Here is a 25,164-nt window from a genome sequence, read left to right as displayed (position 1 = left end):
AAGACAAAAGCATTGTTATTACTTACGGGCATTCCGCGGACTCCGGCGCTGCAACCCAACTTCTGAAAGACAAAAGAAGAGACATTAGACAGGTATTTACTTACGCCCATCGCGCTCGTCGCAATAGAACGCCTGCAAATACTCCGGCGTCTCTTCAGCACAAATTAAGCTGCAAGGGAAAAAGACAGTTAGAGCGCTTGCATTTACTTACGCATTTCCAGGTGCTCACTCCATCTTCCATCTCAAGAGTCCTGCAAGACAAAAAGGGAAAAGCATTATACAGAGTCCTGTTCAATATTAACGTGCCACGCACCTAAAGACTATAAAGACTAAAAAGATGTCTGGAAACTCACCGCTCGTGCAGTTAACGACGGTCACGATCCTCTGAGTTCAAGAGGCGTATGTTTCACCAGTGAAGGAACTGGCAACGGCACCCTGCACCAGACGCAGATGGAGAGTCTAGCATTCACCTATCTAAGGTGAGCACGTTGACCTGGGGGCTCTACGGAGAAGCTAGGAAGAGAGAGAGAGAGAGGGACATTCAACAACCCAGACCATTAACCCCCATATTCTTTCACCTGCAGAAACCTCACCCTACGAGTTCGACACACAGTGCGAAGAGGTTCGACCCCAGAAGCCAATCGAGTCCTGCACATCCCTTTTCGAGTCACAGACACCTTCCTGCCAAGACCAGCGCCTCCGTGGGAATCAGGTGAGCGTTACAGAACGCGAAGCCCACCGCAAAACTCCTACCCAGGCGCAATGGAAACCTCAGACACTGATCAATTAGCCCAGTTGCTCGGGGAATTAAGAGCAGAAGTACATGCAGCTCGTCAGGAAACAAACTCTCTAAGAAGAGAACTGATAATTTCCAAGGAGCGAACAGAGGACCTCGCTAGGCAATTGCTACAAACGCAGGCAGGACAGACACCTCTGCCCGCTCCAGGAAGAAGTTATCCTTCTGCATCATCTTTAAATCCAGTGCAAATCAATCTACCCGGTAATGTGCCCTTGGCTCCGCCCGAACGCTTTTCTGGTGACCCAAAGAAATTTGCAGTGTTTATCAACCAGTGCCGCCTACACTTCTTATGTCGACCAGCTGCATTCCCAACACACCAGACCAAGGTGGCTTTCGTGCTTTCTTATCTCAGTGGCAGCGCCGCAGATTGGTCAATCCCTTTAGTCACCCAGGATGATCCAGTTTTACATGATTTCCAGGCCTTCCAGTCCAGCATGGAGAAACTGTTCGCAAGACATGCACAAGGGCAGGCCTTGGACAATGAACTTCTTTCATTATGACAGGGTAATCAAGACCTCTTGACTTATATAGCCTCATTCAACAGACTCATAGTGGAAACTCAATGGCCCGAGGATAAGAGAATAACGCTTTTCTACAGAGGCCTGCGTGGAGAGCTCAAGGATGTGTTAGCTCAAGTTGTGAACCCTCCACAAGAATGCTCAGACTATATTGACTTAGTTGTCCAATTGGACCACAGATTACAGAACAGGAAGGCTGATCGTTCTAAATTTGATACCCGAGTGTTTTCTAAACCACAGACCTCTACTAAGGGAGCTGACAATGTGGAACCCATGCAAATAGGGGGCATGAAAGGTCCTTTAACCCAAAAGGAGCGGGAAAGAAGAAGACAGCTGAAATTATGCCTCTATTGCGGGAAGTCAGGGCACTTTCTTCGAGACTGTCCAGTGAAACCAGCTAAGAAGGCTGTAGGAGCCGCAGATACCTGTACCACAAGTTCTGAGCAGGGAAACGACCTAGCCCGGCAAGTGTAGAGGTCCTCTTGCCGAGCGTTAAGATCTGTCCTGTGACCTCGCATTTCGTGGTGCCCATGGTCCTCATTAGTCCTGAACGTCCGGATCGTTTGCATGCAATTGAAGCTTACATCTGTCAGGTTTCGTGGGATTTGGTTGAATGTGGTAGAATGAGGATATGATTAACATAAAGTATGGTTTGGGCCTTAACTTTCTGTGCAGAGTGTGGAGAGCTTCCCAAGTCAAAATGGAGACTTCCAAAAGGATCAGTGATTGGTCAGAAGTAACAGAAAGGCATTGTTGGAACATTCTAAACCGCCTTTCATTGTCAGAAGCCCAGCTGGAAGGTCCTATGTTTGAAGCTCTTAAGATTTAGAAAACTTTAGTTAGGCCCTTGTGCCTAAAATTAGTTATTTTGGTTCTGGAAAGTGTTGGAGATTTAAGAAGAAACTTAGAAAACGTTCCGGTGAAAGAAAGAAGCAAGCTAAGTGAATTCATTATCTTTTATGGATCTTTGTGATTTTCAAGCAGGAGTTAAATATTAATTCCATTAATTAACTGGTTCCTGTTTTTATTAGTTTTTGTTAAAATAGTAGTTCATTTCGTTCTTTCATGAATCTATTTTTGAACTTCTAGAACTGTATTTAAATTTACTGAACTGCGTCACATTTTTTGCAATTGGCTAGTTGGAGTGTGGAGGTCTGTTTATCATTTTAGCGTCGTGTGTTTTTTCGGCCGTATAAAATATTGAGTATTGTACCCTTTTTCGGTAACAGTGCTTTTATTAGCGTCGGACTAGCGTTAGAAATCTTACACTGTCTGCGCAAGTGACAGTGTGGTAGCCATGCGACTCTGAAGCGTTATGTTTAATTTACTAACATTCTAACCTGGCGCGTGATCATCACTGGGCTGCCTCTTCAAGGATTAGTGTCCGGAACTGAGGACTTTCTCCTTCCTGTTTGAACACTTCATTTTAAGAAGAGTGGAATACTATTCATTTACGCATGCGCCCATGCCAGTTTCATTTTTGAACTCTTTTCCTTGTTTTTGTGCGCTTCCATTTTAGAAGGAGTAAACAATATCTTCACGCATGCGCATATTCTGGTTAAAAGAACGCTTCTTTTATGAGCGATCATCTTTGCCAGCAAAAGATCCAATTAATGAACACTTTTATATATTCAGGAAACAAACCATTTTAACTTGAATAGCCAGAGTGTCATTTTTGGAATTGGTATTGAAGCAGCTAGAAATCATCAATACAAACTACATGTATAATATTTCCAGCGGGTTGTTTGGGTAAATGACATTGGAACTGCTTGAAGATTAACTCATTAAACTGAGAGAGATTAGCAGCTTTTTCACAACCGAATTGAAGAAATTAGTAAGAGCATCTGAGACTCTATTTTTCTGTTTTCTTCATTTGAATTCACACGTCCTCTAAGTTATTCACAGAGGATAATCAGGTATGGTGGCGTGTTTATTTACTTAAATATTATAACGAGAAGTCAGAGCCAAGGAATTCAAAGGTTAGTGACTAAAGTGAATTTGTTGTTATTTTCACCAACAGGTTGACAGATAAAGAAGCTGAGCAAAACCTGAAGTTTATTATTTTGTCCCATTTTCCCCCTTTCCCTTGGGGGTGCTCTCAACTGAACTGTTTGATACCAGTTAAGAGGTTAGCATCCAAAGGGGACTGCGGGGGTTCAGCAGCTTCCGGGGACAACATCAGATTTGAGAAAGCCTGACAGAATGAAAGGCCAGAAAAAATAGTCCTCCTAAGCTGTCATGAACCCCGAGTTCTCAATGGAAGCGTTAAGTGTTTTAGTGAGGGAATTACAGGAAGAATTAAAGGTGGCATATCAAGAGAATAAAAAATTAGGACAAAGAGTAGATGAGTTAAGTGAAAAGATGGCACAGACGCAGGGAATTGGGAGAGAAGAATTTCCCCCGGAATTGGTAAGGGTTGGTGAGGAGAGAGGTGTGGGTAGAGGTGATGGGGCAGAGGGAGGTTTTAGGGCATTAGTTATGCCAGTACCTTTGGCAGCTCCAGAGCGTTACTACGGAGATTCAAGTAAATTTCAGACATTTGTAACCCAATGTGAGTTGCACTTTCTTAGTAGGCCCGAACTATTTCCTTCTGATGCTTCCAAAGTTACTTTTATGATGTCTTATTTATCTGGAGAGGCTTCTACTTGGGCAGGTTTATTGGTCAGGCAGAAGAGTTTATCTTTAAAAAATGTTTCTTTTTTTATGGAAGAATTTAAGAAAATGTTTGATAAAAGACAACTGTCCTTAGAAATTGATGGTGAATTATTAGATTTGCGTCAAGGAAACAGAGACTTGGTTACATATATCACACAGTTTAGGTCTTTGGTTTTAGAATCCCAGTGGCCAGCAGAGAAGAGGTCTTCTCTTTTTTATAGAGGCCTCAAGGAGGAGTTGAAGGATGCCTTGTCCAGTGTAGTCCAACGCCCTTCTTCTTGTGAGGAATTGATTGATTTAGTAGTTCAGTTGGACTATCGTATAAGTGAAAGGAAAGCAGAAAGGCGTCGTTGTACTCAGGGGGAGGTGAGGTCAGTCATTAGAGGAGAGCGTTCAAAGCTTGAGGTGGGTAGTAAAGAAGTGAAACCAAGGGTGAATGATCAACAAATTAGAATAAAAGGTCCTTTATCAAAAGAGGAAAAAACTAGGAGGCGTGAGAATAATTTGTGTTTATATTGTGGTAGGGGCGGTCATTTTTTAGGAAATTGTCCCTTTACACCCAAAAAATTTTCATCAGCCGGAGGAAAAGCACAGCAGGTTGCAAATACAGTTCAGTCAGCGGTTCCACATATAACTGTAAATGTATCCTTGTATTTGAAGGAGGAAAAGAAAGGGTATGGACCGGTAGTGATTGATTCAGGAGCCACCGGGAACTTTATGGATTGGGGAGTAGCTAAGGCATTGGGAATACCACTAGTGAGGAAGGAAGTTGTGGAACAAGTTCGGGCTGTAGATGGAACTTCTCTTTCATCAGGTCCTATAACTCATGAAACTGGTGTCTTGGTTATGGAATTACTTGGAGGTCATAGAGAAGAAATCTCATTTGATTTAATTGATACACCAATTTTGAAAATAATTTTAGGCATGCCATGGCTAACCTTGCATAATCCTCACATTGATTGGAGTAGACGAGTGGTAGAATTACAGTCTAGTTTCTGTTTAGAAAATTGCCTTTTGAAAGGTAATCCTGGGAGGGAAGAAACACAAGGTTTAGTTTCCTCTTTTCTGACTGATGCAGGTATTACAGGACATAATATAGGAGCGGTGTTAGGACATCTTCCGGAGTGTTATCAAGGGTACAAGGAGGTGTTTGATGAAAAGGAGGCAGGAGAATTACCTCCACATAGGAGTTTTGACTGTAAAATTGATTTGGAGCCCGGGGCGGTTTTACCAAGTAGTCGAGTGTATGCATTAACTGAAAAGGAGAATGATTATCTTAAAGAGTACCTTGCAGAAAATTTGGCTAAAGGTTTTATTCGTCATTCTCAATCTCCAGCCGCATCTCCATTATTTTTTGTACCAAAGCCAGATGGGTCTCTCAGAACATGCATTGATTAAAGAGCTGTGAATAGAATTACAATCAAAAACAAGTATCCTCTCCCTCTAATTTCGGAAATCTTGAATCAGGTCCAGGGAGCCACAATTTTTTCCAAACTAGATTTACGTGGTGCCTATCATCTGGTGAGAGTCCAGGAGGGTGATGAGTGGAAGACGGCATTCAAAACCCGATTTGGGCTTTATGAGTACTTGGTGATGCCTTTTGGTTTATGCAATGCTCCAGCTGCCTTTCAATTCTTTATGGATGAAATTTTAAGAGATTTTTTAGATATATTCGTAGTAGTATACATTGATGATATTTTGATTTATTCTCAAGATTTAGAGTCGCATAAAATTCATGTGGGAAAGGTTCTACAAAGACTCAAAGAGAATCATTTGTTTGCTAAATTAGAAAAATCTCAGTTTCATACTAATTCAGTGGAATTTTTAGGATACATTGTTTCTCCCAAGGGATTGGAGATGAATCCGAACAAAGTTCAAGCCATCACGGATTGGCCAACACCAACGAAAGTAAAAGAAATTCAAAGCTTTTTAGGTTTTGCGAATTTTTATAGAAGATTTATTGAAGGATTTTCTCGATTGATTACTCCCATAACAAAACTTTTAAAGAAAGGTGCCAAATTTGTGTGGTCGACAGAGGCAGAGGAGGCATTTCAAGAATTAAAGAAAAGGTTCAGTTCGGCCCCTATTTTAATTCATCCAGATCCATCTCAGCCTTTTTATGTAGAAGCGGATGCATCGAATCTTGCCATGGGGGCTGTTCTTTCTCAGAGACATCGAGAGACCGGACAACTTCATCCAGTGGCTTACTATTCTAAAAAATTCTCTATGGCAGAACAAAATTATACGATCTCAGATCGAGAATTATTGGCAATCAAGTTTGCTTTTGAAGAGTGGAGGCATTTTTTTAAAAGGAGCAAGACATACAGTGACTGTGTTAACAGACCATAGAAATTTGCTTTTTCTGAAATCAGCCAAGACTCTCACACCAAGGCAGTTAAGATGGTCATTGTTCTTTGCTGATTACGATTTTGTAGTGACATTTAAGCCAGGTAGGCTTAATGGAAAGGCTGATGCTTTATCACGTCAATTTCCTGGAAGTGAGATGGAATCAGAAAAGGAGATGATATCCATTATCGATCCATGCTGTTTTATTTCTGCCGGAATACAGAAAATTGAGGATGTTGAGGAAGAAGTTCGAAAGTCCATGTCAATTGCACAAATGGAGGAATGGGTCCGAAAGGATCCGGTTCGAAAACTTGAGAAAGGATTGCCGTTCTTTGAAAATAAACTCTACTTACCTATTTTGGAATTGAGAGAGAGAGTAATAAGAGACTGTCATGAATCTATGCTGTCCGGACACCCAGGTTTTAGAAAGACGCTAGAATTGGTCAGGAGGAGCTTCTGGTGGGAAAAAATGCGTCAGGACATCTTAAATTTTGTAAAAACTTGTGCTATTTGCGCTCAAATGAAGAGTCAAACCGGAAAACCAGTCGGGTTGTTGGAGCCGTTGCCTATTCCACCTCGTCCTTGGCATACAATTTCCCTGGACTTCATTACAGATCTTCCTTGTGACAAGGGTTGTACATCTATTCTAGTTGTGGTGGACCTCTTGTCAAAAGAGGCTCACTTTGTTCCAATGGAGGGAGAGGTTACTGCAGACAATTTGGCCAAAGTCTTTTTGCGAGAAATAGTTAGACTGCATGGTCTGCCTAATCAAATTATCTCAGATAGAGGTCCTCAATTTATTTCTAGATTTTGGAGGGTTTTTTGTAAGGATTTGGGTGTGGAAGTCAGTTTATCATCAGGTTATCATCCCGAGACCAATGGACAAGTAGAAAGAGTAAATCAAGAACTGGAGAAGTATTTGAGGTGTTATCTACAGGCAGGGGAAGAATGGGTGGATTTGATTTGGCTTGCCGAATTTGCTTATAATAATTGTGCTAAAGATTCAACTAACATGTCTCCATTTTATCTTGGAAGAGGTTTTCACCCACGGTTTTTAAGTTTTGAAATTACTGAAGAGTCAGAAAATCCTGGAGTTGAGGTTCGATTAAAAACTATGAGAAAAAATTTGGAAAGAGCAAAAAGGGTACTTTTCGATAGTAAACAGAAGTACAAAAGATTTGCAGATCAAAAAAGGAGGTTGGGTCCTAAATATAAGGTTGGTGACTTGGTTTGGCTTTCGACGAGACATTTGAGAATTAAGGGCAAAAACAAATTTACTCCACGTTTTGTAGGTCCATTTAAAATAGAAAAGATAATCAATCCAGTGTCAGTACGGTTAAAACTACCTACTTCCTTGAAAATACATCCAACTTTTCACATTAGTCTATTAAAACCTGTGATTCCGGGGACTAGAGTTGTACATCCACCTTCACCAGTTCAGTTAGAGAATTCATCCGAAGAGTTTGTGGTGAAAAGAATTGTAGATTCCAGGAGGTTAAGAGGGAAACTACAATATTTAATAGACTGGGAAGGTTTCGGACCTGAGGAACGTACATGGGAAGACGAGGTGAATGTGCATGCACCACAATTAGTCTCAAAATTTCATAGAAAGTATCCTTCTAAAATTGGCCCTGGGACAGGGCATTAAGGGGGGGGTACTGTCAGGTTTCGTGGGATTTGGTTGAATGTGGTAGAATGAGGATATGATTAACATAAAGTATGGTTTGGGCCTTAACTTTCTGTGCAGAGTGTGGAGAGCTTCCCAAGTCAAAATGGAGACTTCCAAAAGGATCAGTGATTGGTCAGAAGTAACAGAAAGGCATTGTTGGAACATTCTAAACCGCCTTTCATTGTCAGAAGCCCAGCTGGAAGGTCCTATGTTTGAAGCTCTTAAGATTTAGAAAACTTTAGTTAGGCCCTTGTGCCTAAAATTAGTTATTTTGGTTCTGGAAAGTGTTGGAGATTTAAGAAGAAACTTAGAAAACGTTCCGGTGAAAGAAAGAAGCAAGCTAAGTGAATTCATTATCTTTTATGGATCTTTGTGATTTTCAAGCAGGAGTTAAATATTAATTCCATTAATTAACTGGTTCCTGTTTTTATTAGTTTTTGTTAAAATAGTAGTTCATTTCGTTCTTTCATGAATCTATTTTTGAACTTCTAGAACTGTATTTAAATTTACTGAACTGCGTCACATTTTTTGCAATTGGCTAGTTGGAGTGTGGAGGTCTGTTTATCATTTTAGCGTCGTGTGTTTTTTCGGCCGTATAAAATATTGAGTATTGTACCCTTTTTCGGTAACAGTGCTTTTATTAGCGTCGGACTAGCGTTAGAAATCTTACACTGTCTGCGCAAGTGACAGTGTGGTAGCCATGCGACTCTGAAGCGTTATGTTTAATTTACTAACATTCTAACCTGGCGCGTGATCATCACTGGGCTGCCTCTTCAAGGATTAGTGTCCGGAACTGAGGACTTTCTCCTTCCTGTTTGAACACTTCATTTTAAGAAGAGTGGAATACTATTCATTTACGCATGCGCCCATGCCAGTTTCATTTTTGAACTCTTTTCCTTGTTTTTGTGCGCTTCCATTTTAGAAGGAGTAAACAATATCTTCACGCATGCGCATATTCTGGTTAAAAGAACGCTTCTTTTATGAGCGATCATCTTTGCCAGCAAAAGATCCAATTAATGAACACTTTTATATATTCAGGAAACAAACCATTTTAACTTGAATAGCCAGAGTGTCATTTTTGGAATTGGTATTGAAGCAGCTAGAAATCATCAATACAAACTACATGTATAATATTTCCAGCGGGTTGTTTGGGTAAATGACATTGGAACTGCTTGAAGATTAACTCATTAAACTGAGAGAGATTAGCAGCTTTTTCACAACCGAATTGAAGAAATTAGTAAGAGCATCTGAGACTCTATTTTTCTGTTTTCTTCATTTGAATTCACACGTCCTCTAAGTTATTCACAGAGGATAATCAGGTATGGTGGCGTGTTTATTTACTTAAATATTATAACGAGAAGTCAGAGCCAAGGAATTCAAAGGTTAGTGACTAAAGTGAATTTGTTGTTATTTTCACCAACAGGTTGACAGATAAAGAAGCTGAGCAAAACCTGAAGTTTATTATTTTGTCCCATTTTCCCCCTTTCCCTTGGGGGTGCTCTCAACTGAACTGTTTGATACCAGTTAAGAGGTTAGCATCCAAAGGGGACTGCGGGGGTTCAGCAGCTTCCGGGGACAACATCAGATTTGAGAAAGCCTGACAACATCGACAGCGGAGCAATCGGTAATTAAGTGGACCGTGAAATGGTATCAAGGATGAATCTACCCCTTGTCCCTAAGGCAGTAAAAGACGTCATTACTACAGTGGATGGCACGGAGATAGCCTCCGGACCAGTAACGCACGCCACCCAAGAAGTGACGCTAGTGAGCCAAGATGGACACCGGGAGAAAATCGTGTTCGATGTGATCAAGGCCCCTCAGTTCCAGATCATTCTGGGAATCCCTTGGTTAGAGAAGCACAATCCTCAGATCGATTGGCGAGCAAAAACGGTTCAGTTTCCAGAATGTTTTACCACTTGTTATCCTCGGCCTGATGTTTCACTGGCGGCAATCTCTTCTGAGGTTCCCAAATTACCTCCCGAATACCAGGAATTCCAAGATGTCTTTTGGAAGGATCAAGCTAACACCCTGCCTCCTCATAGGTCTTACAACTGTCAAATAGATCTGATACCCGGAACAACTCCTCCTTGCAGTAGGATTTATGCCCTCACCGAGCCAGAGAATCTTCACCTCAGACAATATCTGGACCAATACCTAGCTAACGGGTTTATCCGTCCTTCAAAATCTCCAGCTTCATCGGCTTTGTTCTTCGTTCCGAAAAAGAAAGGAGACCTTAGGACTTGTATAGATTACCGCGCCCTGAATCAAATCACCGTTAAAAACAGATACCCGTTACCTTTGATCCCTGAACTCCTGGACCAAGTCAAAGACGCATGTATATATACAAAGTTGGATCTCAGAGGAGCCTACCACTTGGTACGAATAAAAGAGGGCGATGAATGGAAGAACGCCTTCCGCACCAAGTATGGGCTATTCGAATATCAAGTGATGCCCTTTGGACTTTGTAACGCTCCTGCCGCTTTCCAGTATTTTATGAACGATGTCCATAGAGAACTCATAGATGTGTGTGTTGTTGTCTACATTGATGACATCCTTGTCTACTCATCATCTGAAGAGGAACATCAGAGACACGTTAAAAAGGTTCTCGAGAGATTGCGTCAACATAACCTTTTTGCTAAGCTTGAAAAATGCGTTTTCAACGTAACTGAAGTTGAGTTCCTGGGATTCATATTGTCACCTAACGGAGTCCATATGGATTCAAAGAAAGTCGATGCAATCATCAAGTGGCCATCACCAACCTCTGTGAAAGGAGTGCAAAGCATGTTAGGCTTCGCTAACTTTTACCGCAGATTCATTCCTGAATTTTCTCGGATAGTCCAGCCCATCACCGCTCTGTTAAAGAAGAACAAACATTTTGAGTGGTCTACTGAAGCAGAAAAAGCTTTTCAGGACTTAAAAGCTAAATTCATTTCTGCACCTCTTCTAAAACATCCTCGCCCAGAACTCCCCTACATCGTGGAAACGGATGCTTCTAGTCTTGCTATGGGGGCAGTTTTATCACAAAGAGATCCGGTCACACACCAATTACATCCTGTAGCCTTTTGGTCCCGCAAATTCTCGGCTCCCGAGATCAACTATTCAATTACAGACAAGGAACTTTTAGCTATCAGATCGGCCTTTAAAGCCTGGCGGCATTATCTTTTGGGAGCCAGACACACAGTCAACGTAATGACTGATCACTGCAATTTACAATATCTGAAGACGGCCAAAGCTCAGTCTTCCAGACAGCTTCGTTGGTCTCTGTTTCTGGCTGAGTTTGACTTTATAATTACTTATCGACCATGCAGTAAAAACGGAAAAGCAGATGCCCTCTCCCGGATGGGAGTAGATGAACATTTGACCAATCCAGAACCAATACCCATAATCCCAGAACAAAGGATTTTGGGTTTGGTCAGCGCTCAATCCTTTGAAGACATCAAGACTACAGTCAAATCACTCCTAACTCAGGCCGATTTGCAGGACTGGCAATTAAAGGGAAAAGAATTCTCAGTGGATCAAGACCTACCATATTTCCGAGGACGATTGTACTTGCCCTGTGAGAAAATACAAAAACAAGTAATCTCCTGTTATCACGACTCTCTAATGGAGGGTCACCCTGGCATTACCAAAACCATGGAAAAGATCAAAAGACATTTCTGGTGGCCATCATGGAAGAAGGATATTAGAGACTTTGTAATCTCCTGCGGTGTGTGTGCCCAGAATAAAAGTCAGAAGGAGAAACCAGCCGGCCTATTACACCCTCTAGACATTCCTCCCTGTCCATGGCATACCCTGTCCATGGATTTCATCACGGACTTACCTCCATGCTCAGGGTATATTACCATTTTAGTAGTGTGGATCTATTCTCCAAGATGGCTCACTTCATTCCCCTGAAGGGCCTACCTTCAGCTTCAGTATTGGCCCGAGAATTCTTAGAAAACATTGTTCGGTTACACGGTTTTCCCTCGGTTGTAGTCTCCGATAGGGGAAGTCAATTAATCTCCCACTTTTGGCGAAGTTGCTGTCGTCTAGCCCAAATTGATGTAAGACTTTCAACCAGTCACCATCCCCAAACTGACGGACAAACCGAAAGGACAAATCAGACTCTAGAGCAATATCTACGTTGCATGCTCCAACAAACTGAAAACCCTTGGAAGGATATTCTTTGGATCGCTGAATACGCTTACAACAATTCGACTCATTCTGGAACCGGGAAGACTCCCTTCTTCCTATTATACGGACACCATCCTAGAACCTCTAACCTGGATCCTCCCCAAGAATTCGAAACACCTGCTGTGGATCACTTGCACTCGGAAATCACCCGTGCTTTTAAGGAAGCCACTGTCCATCTGCAAAGAGCTAAAGCTCAATTCAAAAAAGGAGCAGATCGACACCGTAAAGAAGCCCCTCACTACGCAGTAGGAGATCAGGTCTGGTTATCCACTAAGCACCTGCCTCTAAAAGGACCCCGCACCTTCATCCCGAGATACCTTGGACCCTATCTCATCTCTACCATAGTTAATCCGGTGGCTGTCAAATTGGAATTACCTGCGCATATGAAAATACATCCAGTATTCCATGTCTCCTTATTAAAACCAGTACAACCAGAAACCCGATTGACTGAACTCCCAGAAGCTGTTTTGGTAGATGGAGAACTTGAATTTGAAGTAAAGAACATCCTAGACTCCAAAATCTCCAAATCTAAGTTATATTATCTGGTTGATTGGAAAGGATATGGCCCCCAGGAAAGGTCTTGGGAACCCTCAGAATATGTCCACGCACCTCGTCTGGTCAAGAAATTCCATCTGAATCACCCCGACAAGCCAAAACCCCCGGAGAAGACACGCTTAGGAGGGGCCTTGAGGGGGGGTGCTGTCATGATCACTGCTTCCAAGGAGCCAGGACCAGCCCAACGTCCTTGAAAGCAGGCCCCTAACCCTAATCCTAGGCACCAGCCGGTCCCCACTGGGACCTTTTGGACCTTGTCCTGGCGCCGGTGGCACCAGGCTCATCAAAACCATCGGTCCCGGCACTGGAAGCGCCGGGCTCATAATATGTGTGAAGATGCTTGGGTGGACTTACCTGCAGCAGACCATGCTGCTTACTTACCAGCCACTTAGAAGTCCTCTGTGAACAGGAACTACTTTCTTACCTGGGTGGGGCAAGCTCCACTCCCTGGATACAGCACTGGAACTCTTCTGGAACTGGAACTCTTTTCTTACCTAGGCGGGGCCGTGGAGGAAGATGCCTCATCACTCCAAGGCTATTTAAACCACACCCGATAGAAGAAACGTGCTTCGCGTTATTCTGCATCTGCAGCAGAACGCTCACCGAGTCTGTTCCAGCCTTTCTTCTTTCGATCCTGAACCTGCAAGAATTATACTTACCATTCCTGTATCCAGTCAACAGCAGCACCTGCAAAGACAAGAAACAACAGGTTAGCAAGGCAACCTTTACTCGCAGTGCTTACTCACCTGATCCATCGGCTGCGCCCATTTCTTCACGCTGCACCTCCGCCTGTGAAGACAAAAGCATTGTTATTACTTACCGGCACTCCGCGAATTCCGGATTTCTTCACGCTGCATCGCCGCCTGTGAAGACAAAAGCATTGTTATTACTTACGGGCATTCCGCGGACTCCGGCGCAGCAACCCAACTTCTGAAAGACAAAAGAAGAGACATTAGACAGGTATTTACTTACGCCCATCGCGCTCGTCGCAATAGAACGCCTGCAAATACTCCGGCGTCTCTTCAGCACAAATTAAGCTGCAAGGGAAAAAGACAGTTAGAGCGCTTGCATTTACTTACGCATTTCCAGGTGCTCACTCCATCTTCCATCTCAAGAGTCCTGCAAGACAAAAAGGGAAAAGCATTATACAGAGTCCTGTTCAATATTAACCTGCCACGCACCTAAAGACTATAAAGACTAAAAAGATGTCTGGAAACTCACCGCTCGTGCAGTTAACGACGGTCACGATCCTCTGAGTTCAAGAGGCGTATGTTTCACCAGTGAAGGAACTGGCAACGGCACCCTGCACCAGACGCAGATGGAGAGTCTAGCATTCACCTATCTAAGGTGAGCACGTTGACCTGGGGGCTCTACGGAGAAGCTAGGAAGAGAGAGAGAGAGAGGGACATTCAACAACCCAGACCATTAACCCCCATATTCTTTCACCTGCAGAAACCTCACCCTACGAGTTCGACACACAGTGCGAAGAGGTTCGACCCCAGAAGCCAATCGAGTCCTGCACATCACTTTTCGAGTCACAGACACCTTCCTGCCAAGACCAGCGCCTCCGTGGGAATCAGGTGAGCATTACATGGTTCTCTGTTTGTGCTCTGGGGGGCGCTCTGATGAATACCCAGGAAGTTATCTGCACTCTGGGAGTTGCTCTGATGACCACTCTGGGGATTCTGTGTATGTGCTCTGAGGTATAGTCTGATGAATATCCAGAAGTTCCCAACACCCTGGGAGTTGCTCTGATGACCACTCTGGGGGTTCTGGGTATGTGCTCTGAGGGGTGAACTGATGAATACACAGGAAGTTATATGCACTATGGGAGTTGCTCTGATGACCACTGACCACTGTGGGGGTTCTGTGTATGTGCTCTGAGGGGTGCACAGATGAATATCCAGGAAGTTCTCAGCACTCTGAGAGTTGATCTAATGACCACTCTGTGGGTTATGTGTTTGTGTTCCGAGGGGTGCACAGATGAATACCCTGGAGGTTCTCTGTACTCTGGGAGTTGCTCTGATGGCCACGCTATGGGGTTACTGTCTGTGTGCTCCTAGGGTGGAACTGATGAATACAGAGGAAGTTCTCAGCAGTCTGGGAGTTGCTCTGATGACAACCAGGTGGTTCTCTATTTGTGCTCTGGGGGGTGCACTGATGAATACCGAGGAAGTTATCTACACTCTGGGAGTTTCTCTGATGACCACTCTGGGGGTTCTGTGTATGTGCTCTGAGGTATAGTCTGATTAATACCTGGAAGTTCTCTGCAGTCTGGGAGTTGCTCTGATGACCACTCTGGGGGTCCTGTGTTTATCACTGAGGGGGCCACTGATAAATACCCAGGAAGTTCTCGAAACTCTGGGAATTTCTCTGATGACCACTCTGGGGGTTCTGTGTATGTGCTCTGAGGGGTGAACTGATGAATACACAGGAGGTTCTCTGCATTCTGTGAGTTGCTCTGATGACCATTCTGTGGGTTCTGCTGTGTTTGTGCTCTGAGGAGTGCACTGATGAATATCCAGGTACTTCTCTGCATTGTGGGAGTTGCTCTGATGACCACTCTGGGGGTTCTGTATATGTGTTCTGAGGGGTGAACTGATGTGCTCGGAGGTGTGCACTGATGTATATCCACAAAGTTCTCTGCATTCTGGGATTTTCTCTGATGACCACTCTGGGGGTTCTGTATATGTGCCCTGAGGAGTGAGCGGATGAATACACAGGAAGCTCTCTATTTGCACTCTGATGGTTGCTCTGATGAGTATTGCTAAGTGTGTGTGTGTGTGTGTGTGTGTGGTGCTACCGGCGGGTTGCCACCGGACCCATAAAAAATTGGCAGTCAGGCGCCAGCAATTTCGTTAGTCCCCATTCCCATAGAGTCCCATAGGACTCTATATGAATGGGGACACAGGAGCACTGGCAACATTACTAACGGTGCCGGTGCTCCTGTGAAAGCTCTGTGGACGAGTGCCATCCTGCCCGGCAAGTCTAACCCTGCTGGGTGGAACAGCACCCACTTGCAGAGTTGTAGCATGCCGATCCAGAAACAACAGTGCCGGTAAGCTTACCGGCACTGTTGTTTCCAGACAGGCACACTTCTGTATTGTAACGTGTGTGTACCACCTTACTCTATGAGAGTGCTCTTTTGTTGCAGTCTTTTGTAAGGTAACCTCAGATCTGCTCCCTTTCCCAGTGCTGGTCGCTGTCCATTGTCTGCGTCAGCCAGGTCACGTGTTCAGAGATCATGATTTTGAGCTGTGCAGCTCTGAATTAGGAGGAATTATTTATATTTACTGCAGCTGTTGCCTTTGTCACCAAGGGAATGGAATGTCATCCTTATCTTGTGTCCTTAGCAGCAGGTCCTATCTCACACATGGTTTTCTTTGTCCAGCCTGAATTCAGCTCAGCTTGACTCTTGCTGAGAGGCCTGTGGCCTGCTGTAATTTTCCTAAACCATTATTATGCGGTTTCTACAATGTTTGTGCTATACTACATTCTCCATAGGTTAGTCATACTTGGTTCTGTCAGGTCCCATAGGTGCTCCGGCAGTTCCATAAAGTTATTTGCATGTAAGCATCTGCAAGCTCTGCTCAGGATCTCTTGCTTTTTGTGGTTTCTTGCTTTGCTGTGTCTGGCTAATGGCAAAAATAATAAAAGCAATGACAGTCTGTTCTCTACCTATAGAACTGTACGCTTGTGTGCTTCATGTAGTTGAGTGTGTTTTCATGTCCCGGAGTGTGGATGGCACGTGTGCTTCATGTCTAATGATGCTAAGTTGTGCTGTCTCTAACAGCATCAGCAATATGGCTTCTTGGCACTTTAACCAAGACTGTCAATTGAGGTGTCCTTAGTTGCAGCCTGGGACTCCTTGTCCACTCTGGGGTACATTTGTACTGCACCTGCTCTGTAGGGCTGGCTGAGGGGGTACCTCTCGACAAACTTTTCAACCATTGGTCCGTTGATTATTCGTCCAAAATAGAATGGGTGATTGCAGTGTTTCCTGGCCTTCTTCTGGGTCATGAATTTTGTAGGAGTGGGAGGAGGGCATAGGCTTCCTCATATCTGTTCAGCCCCCCCCCCCTATGGTCGACCTGTAGACCACATCCTTGTATGACAGTCCTGTTGCTCTGGGCTGCCATATCTTCATTATTCCTCCAAGGTGTCCATAGTAGTTTGTGTGGCTGTTGAACGACCCGTGCATGTAACAGCACATTTCTTTGGAGTTACACCAGACCCACCTTCCTTCATAGTACATGGGATCATGCAGGTTGTCCAGCTTCATGGATTCAGTTGGGAATAGTTGACACTGTGCAGTTTTTGATCTGAGCTTGTCCTGTTCTGCAACAATCTCATCTTTTCCCCCCGATATTTACATCCATCAGCATAAGCATTTGGATAGCCTCTTCTGCTGTTTCCTTGCACCTTGCCATGCAGATCTTGATGCCGCACATGGATGTTGCTCCCAGCACGAGCGTTCCTGCCATCAGACAGCCATGATGGCATCCATGACCAAATGTACACCAGCCAGCTCTTGTGCTTCCCTGTTCCTCGTGTTTCATCTTCCATTTTAGCATGCATCTGTGCTAGTTGTGCCACTGCATCCAATAGAGTTCCGTTATCTTCATCGTTAGCAGTTATGAATGTGCAACAGGTACTTCCTATCTGCACAAACTCCTCCTTCCGTAGCCTTGTGGAGATCCTGAACATATCTATTCTGGAGCAGCACCTACCTTATTGCTCTGAACTCTTCCTTTATTGCAGTGGACTAATTCACTGTAGAGTTAATTGTTACCATCATTGATTGATCTGTATCCACTTGGCATTTGTGTATCTCTGTATGGTATTATTGATGCGAAGAAAATCTGTGTCCTGCTGAACAGCCTGTGCTCAGCTGGGATCTCATCTAGTGCCATGTATGATGCTTCTGAGAAGTAATTTCCTCCTCTCTTCACTCTGCTCAACCCTTCCCATTTCTCTGTCTTCTCTGCCTTGGCTGTTGGTGCCACCTTGACCAACCTCTTCCTTCTCTTATTGTTAATTTTCGGGAATTCATTGAGCTTCACGTCCTTCCTCGGTACTACCAACATGGGCATATTGATGTGTACCAATGAGCAAGCCCCTCCCCAATCAGGTGGGAGTTTCTCATTTGCTTTTGATCCACAAGCCCAATAGTGATCCATCAGTACTGCTGTTCCTGCCCTCATAGCTGCAAGTTGTTCAATTGTTTTGCACCCAATGTTCTCGCCAACTTCAACCTCTGTAAAGACTGGTAGGGGGTGGTCTGTACTTCTGCTCTCTATATGGTAGAGGGGAGGAACAGAGGACCCAGCCTAGATTCTCTATTCGGTAGCTATGGTCGAGCAATCAAGGCCTAGCTTCTCAGGAGGTGATGCAGGCTGGTTCTCAAGTACAGTGTAGTCCCCAAGCCCCCACAAAGGAATGTCCACACACTGTATTGGTTAGAACACAGTCTTTATATAATCAATATTCAAGGTTATGTACACTTATCATAATAACTCACTTTGTACTTAGGAAAATCAACAATGGCAAATATATACAATTCTAAAGTGGTACCACCCCACCCTTTGTATTAGATCTCATTAAAGTGCATCAACAATACTGTAACAATGTCACACAGATCAATAGAGTGAAACCAGCAATAGAGAGAGGAGAGAAAATAAGATGGTTGAGCAATAGGCAGAATACTGGCCCCTACCACTAGACACAGTTCTGTGTGGAGATCCCCCCACCTGGGCAACCTGTAAAATAAAGATATAGCACAAGCCCAGTCCATATATTGTTCTGCAAGTCTTATTCCCTCCTATAATGTTTTTACCCCCCCATAGTACCTGGTGGAGTCGAGTTCTTCGAAGAGGCGTTGACAGATCCTTCTTGAGCTACCCCCTTTCAAGCGGGAGTCACGGATCGTCGAGAGGCGTCGAGAAGTGTCGAGGAACTCTGCGTTCGGCGGCGGGGAATCGACGGCCCTTCTTGAGTGCCTTCCCTTTCAAGCGGGAGACACGGGCGTCGAACGTCCGTCGAGGAACTCAGCGTTCGGCGTCAGGGAATCGACGGCCCTTCTTGAATGCCTTCCCTTTCAAGCGGGAGACACGGGGCGTCGAACGTCCGACAACAAACAGGGTAGAACGGCGTTGATGAGGCGGCAGCTTCGATCCAAGCGGTGCTCGTCGACGACGGAGCGTTGGCGTCCTGCAAGGCAGAGGCGTGCGGGGCACCTCGATGACAATTGTTCTGGACCGCAAAGATTGTGGAGACGGGTGCCCAGCAAGGGCGTCGAGTCGTTCGAGTCTTTGTGGTCTTCGGGTGGCGGGAAACCCACCGGTGGATTCTCCTCGGTGCGTTGGTCGTCCTCGACTTTCTCCGGCAGGACAAAGCGGTCGACGATGCGGGCGAGGGAGTCTTCGATTCGAATGTTCTTAGGCAAAGGAGCGGGCGGCTCCGGTCGTCGGCGGCACGGCGTCAAGTGGTCCCCATGGCTGGGCAACACAACTTCGACGGGCTTCCAGCGGTTACACAAACCTGGGAACCCTGGTCAACGGCAATGGACTTCGACAGCGGCGATGTCCGGGTGCTTCACTTCGATCTCCTCGGCGGTCCCGTCTCGGGTCGGCAGCCTTTCGAGGGTCTGACTTCCAGGGCGCTTCGGCGAAGATGGAGCGGTGCTCGATGGTCCCTCGGAGCACGGGAAGAGGGCGCCTTACCAGGTCCTCTCTCGGGTCAGTCTTCGACGATTTCGGCAGCCTTCAGATCGGTCGAAGCAAATGCAGCAGCAAGTCTTCTTCTTCCAGCTGGACGTCGAAGATCAGCAGTTCCAGTTACTCTTGGGTGGAGACTCAGCTTCTGAACGCTTCTGAACAACTACCAGTGGTGAGAGGTCCACAGATATACTATTCTGTCTCTCATCCACACTGCTGGCACACACTCAGCAGCCAATCATACAGAAGGGCATTCATGCAGTCAGTCAGCCAATCAGGCACACAGTGCATTCAGGCCACACTCCTCCCTTTCAGACACTCACAACAAGGAATGTGGATTGGGACAAGTACCCAGCCATTCAACACTACACACTGCATTCAGGCCAGTTTCGGGCAGGGCTGTCTCAGTCTTTGTCTCTCATGCCAGAAACCAGACAACCACAACAAGGAGTGTATATTGGTCACACACTCCATTCACCCAGGTCCCACCCACAGGAGGTACCCACAACATACAGTCACTGGGAAGGCTCCAGTCAGTCTAGCTGGGCCTTCACAACAACACCATATATGGAACTTCCACCCAACAGCCAGTCAGGGGGAAGGGACAGAGTCAGGGCTTCCCAGGACTTTGGGAAAACAAGGTAACAGGCAATAGAAAGCAAGAGGCCACATGGGCCATTTTGTTTCCTATCAGGAATCAACTGATCCCAATGGCAGGGCCTGGGTATCCCAAAATGGAGGACACCCAGAGCACCTGTCAAATTCAGCATGGAGCTGCCACCAGCCCATACCCTGCTCTGTGGGCCACCCACAGGTGCCCAAAAACATACACTAGGGGTACAGGGTTTTACCCCTACCCATGGGTGCCATAAGGGTATCCCATGGGTCTGTTCACCAAACCAAAAGAGAGAGCTGCACTGCCAGGAGTCCCACATGGACTCCTGGGCAGAAAATACAACAGGACACCCGATAAAAAGCAGTAAAGGACAAGGATTCAGAGGCCCTGTCCCTCTGATGCATTTCCAGCATCACAGTCGCCCCCCCCAGACTGAGGTGGAGGGTGTCTAATCTCCCACGGGATAGACACCCTCATCCAGACGGTCAACATACCTTCTGGAAAGGCCATCTGCATTATCGTGACTCTTCCCTGGTCTGTGCTCTATGGTGAAGTCTAGCCCTTGCAGGCTAATGGACCACCTGAGCAATTTCGGATTCTCACCCTTCATTTGCATAAGCCACTTCAGGGGCTTATGATCTGTTTGGACCTTGAAGGTAGACCCCGTAAGGTAGGGCTTAATACGCATAAGGTTCTAAACTATGCTAAAACACTCCTTTTCAACAGTAGCCCACCTAAGTTCTGTACCCTTAAGTTGTCTACTGATGAATATGATAGGATGTTCTCTCCCTTTGTCATCTAACTGGGACAAGACAGCTCCAATTCCGGTGTCGCAGGCATCCGTCTGGACGATAAAGGGTCAGCTGTAGTCAGGCGCACACAACACAGGTGCCCTACACAGACTTTCTTTCAAGCCATCAAAGGCCCTCTGACAGTCTTCGGTCCAATTAACCTTCCTAGGCTGTTTGGGTGAAGTTAGAGCTGTCAGGGGTGCAGCTATGGTTCCATAGTCTGCCATGAAATTGCGATAGTACCCAGTGAGGCCCAAAAAGGCTCTCACCTGGGTTTGAGTAGTGGGAGTCTCCCAGTTCTGTACATCCTGTACTTTACTGGAGAGAGGTTGGATTTGACCCCCTCCTACCTCATGACCAAGATAGGTAACTTTCCCCTGAGCTATCTGGCACTTGGTGGCCCTGATAGTGAGGTTAGCCCTTTTCAAGGCCTGCAACACCTTATCCAGATGTGTCAAATGCTCTTCCCAGGTGGAACTGTAGACGGCAATGTCATCTAAGTAAGCCACACAAAAGGCTTCCAGCCCACTGAGCGCATGGTTGACCAATCTCTGGAAGGTGGCAGGGGCATTCTTCAACCCAAAAGGCATGACCCTAAACTGGTAGAGTCCCTCAGGTGTTGAGAAGGCCGTCTTTTCCTTGGCATGGTCCGTCAGAGCTATTTGCCAATAGCCTGAGGTAAGGTCAAAGGTGCTCACAAATTTGGCAGCACCTATGGTGTCCACGAGCTCATCAGCCCTGGGCAATGGGTGCGCGTCAGTTTTGGTGACGCCATTGACTCCTCGGTAGTCCACACAGAACCTCCAATCCTTGGTACCCGCCTGGGAACTTGCCTTGGGGACAAGGACCACTGGACTGGACCAGGGACTGGTTGAGGGTTCAATAACACCCAGATCCAACATCTTGGCGACCTCAGCCTGGATGTGGTTCTTGACGGTATCTGACATACGGTAGCACCTGCTTTTGACAGGCGCACTGTCACCAGTGTCAATCTCATGCCTACACCACGGTGTAAGGCCTGGCGTCAGTGAAAACAGAGAGGCATACTGTTGGAGCAAAGCCGTGCAGGCCCTCTGTTGCTCTGTTGTCAAATCCGGAGAGAGATGTACTCCCTCCACTGAGCCATCCTGAGGGTTGCTATGCAGCAAATCAGGAAGGGGCTCACTCTCATCCTCTTCTTGCCCTGAAGCTAGCAAGAGACATGAGACTTCTGCTCGCCGGTGGAAAGGCTTGAGCCTGTTGACATGGAATACCTGAGGGGCTAACCCAGAGGCTCCCATGTCAACCAGATAATTGACTTCGCCCTTCTTGGAGATGATCCTGAAGGGTCCAGTCCACTTGTCTGCCAAAGCTCTAGGCTTGGTAGGCTCCATCACAAGGATTTCCTGTCCCGGAGTCCAATCCACTTGCGAGGCTTTAAGGTCATGCCAGTACTTATTCAATTCCTGGCTGGCCTTGAGATTTGCTGTTGCCTGACCCATCATCTGTGTCATCCTCCGTCTGAGGCCTAACACATAGTCCCCCACTTGCTTGGTGGGACCTGGAGGGGTGGCTTCCAAGCCTTCTCTGATCAAGGCGAGGGGCCCCCTCACGGGATGTCCAAAGAGTAACTCAAAGGGGCTGAAACCAACACCCTCTTGAGGTACCTCTCTGTAAGCAAACAGCAGGCATGGCAGGAGGAGATCCCATTTCCTCCTTAGGGGTTCTTCCAAAGCCCCTAGCATGCCCTTGAGAGTTTTATTAAATCTCTCAACCAGACCATTGGTCTGGAGGTGGTAAGAGGTGGAGAACTTTTAGGTTACCCCGCACTCTTTCCACATGGTTTTCATGTAACTAGACATGAAGTTGGATCCTCTGTCAGAGACAACCTCCTTGGGGAATCCAACACGGGTGAAAATGCCCAGGAGAGCCCTGGCAACCACCTTGGCAGTAACAGTCCGAAGGGGTATTGCCTCAGGGTACCTGGTGGCATGATCTACCAAGACCAGGATGAACCGATGTCCACCTGAAGTGGGAGGGTCAAGGGGACCGACGATGTCGATGCCCACCCTCTCAAATGGTGTGCCAACCACTGGCAATGGCTGCAGTGGGGCAATGACACTGCCTCCAGTCTTGCCAGACAACTGACAAGTTGGGCAGGTCCTGCAGTGGGACTCCACCTCTACTCCCATCCGTGGCCAGTAGAAATGGGCAGAGAGCTTCTGCTTAGTCTTCTTGGTCCCAAGATGACCAGCCAAGGGCACCTCATGCGCCAACTGCAGTAGGAAGGGCCTGTAAACCTGGGGTACCACCAACCTCTTGAGGGCACCAGGTTCAGGCTTAGTGGGCTCACTAACAAGGAGCTCACCCTCCCAATAAATCCGGAATGTCCTAGGCACTTCTCCTTGTGCCTGGGACAGGGCCTGTTTCCTCAGTCCCTCGAGAGAGTGGCACTCTCTCTGTCCCTTACAGAAGTCTGCCCGGGAGGGTCCCCCTTCAGCTAACAAGCATTGAAGGTCGGGATGATCCTCCGGGTTGAGAACCTCTCCCACAGGAGAGTCTTCTGTCTCTTCTCCCACAGGAGTTGAGTTTGGGTTTTCCACTGGACCCAGCCCGTCCGGAGCATGGATCCCAATGGGTGCTGTCAGAACAGCAGGAAGAGAAGGTGTTCCCTCCACAGAGGTGGCCTTCTTGGTCTTCCTTCTTCTTGCCTTAGGCCTCGCCTTTGGCTCGGGTACCTGACTCACAGCCAGACCCGGTGTCACCTGTGACCTAGTGACTGCAGCAGCAGTCATGGGAAGACCATCCGAGATCAACCCCAACTCTACTAGATCATTTCCTAAAAGAATGTTAGCAGGGACATTGTCCTGAACCAGGACAGGAAGCTTTGCTGTCTTGTCGCCAATCATGAGTGTGACTAAGGCTACAGGCGATAATTTGGGAGGCCCACCAGCTAACCTGGTGGTTCTCAGAGGATCACCTACATAGTCCTCTGGCTTGAGCAGGGTCCTGTCCACCACTGTCATGCTTGCCCCAGTGTCTCTCAAACCAGTAGAAGGCTGGCCATTAAAGAGGACACTTCTCAAAAACCTACGGGTGTTCTGTGGAATAGTCGCCAGTACTTCTGCATACTGGTCCCAGGCCCCAAGGGACACTAAGGAAATCTCTACCGGAGCACCAAATGTGATCCCGGTAGAGGAGGGGAGGACAGTGGCCTCCACCTCAGACACGGGGTAAGGGTAGGTCAGGCTGACAGCCTGTACTCCAAGTGCCTTACCTTTACTCTTGGAGTCACCACTTCTGTGATCCAGAGCCCCACAGTCCCAACAAGTGCCAGGAGTGTGGGGTGCGGTACTGGAACCACTGGGAGCCTGCTTTGCAGCAGGTGGACCACTACTCTTATTCCCACCCACAGATGACTTATCCCCACTAGATTTTTGGGTCTTGGGAGAGGAAGGTTTAGGTTTACCCGACTGTGACTGCTTGTGGGACTCCTCAGCTTTCTGAGAGGCCCCCTTTTCTTTGTCCTTGTCCTTCCCACTGGAGTCCTTAGGGGACACCCGGTGGGAGACCCACTTGTCAGCCAACCTAGCCAGCTTAAAGGGGTCCAAAATGTTATAGTCAGCCACATACTGACGCAGCTCTGGTGAACAGGCTTCAGAAAAATGCTCAAAAAACAAGAGGTGGGACAATTCAACAAAAGTCTTAACCTTGTATCCATCAATCCACCCCATCATGTTCATGTGCGCAGCACTCACCCAGTCAGCCCAAGACACATTCTCTCTTTTCTTAAAATCCCTGAACCTTTTAAGGTATTGGGTAGGTGTCTTGCCAAACTTGGCAATCAAAACAGACTTCATACACTCATACTGACCCCTTTCTTCCACACTCAGCTTCAGAATACAGTCATATCCAGTTTGAGTCACTCTGCTTAACAAACACTTAGCCCAATCTCTTTTATCAACATCATGAATCACACAAGCCATTTCAAATGCTTCAATCCATTGGAGGATATCTGAACCCTCCACAAATACACCAACCAAATCTTTCATAAACTTGGTGGCTGGGGACCTGACACTCTCACTGGTTTTAGCTGAAGTCTCCACTCTAGCTATCTCTAGCTGGATTCTCTGACATTCAGTGTCCTGGCTCTTGAGTTCAAGGTCCTTATTTCTGAGTTCAAGATGCTTATTCTTGAGCTCCACTTGTTGAGCCAACTCTTCTTTCCTAAGTTCAGCATCTATTTCCAACTTGCGGTATTCAAAGGCCAATTTCATCCTTAATAACTCAAGCTCCAAGGAATTGCTGGGGTTTGGAACAGAGGCAGCAGGAATGGCGGCATTCCCA

This window comes from Ambystoma mexicanum, chromosome 11 (assembly GCF_040938575.1).
Source record: "Ambystoma mexicanum isolate Mex_15411 chromosome 11, UKY_AmexF1_1, whole genome shotgun sequence".
NCBI classification, from domain to species: Eukaryota; Metazoa; Chordata; class Amphibia; order Caudata; family Ambystomatidae; genus Ambystoma; species Ambystoma mexicanum.
The sequence above is the reverse complement of the archived record's forward strand: the minus strand, read 5'-3'. Positions refer to the sequence as shown.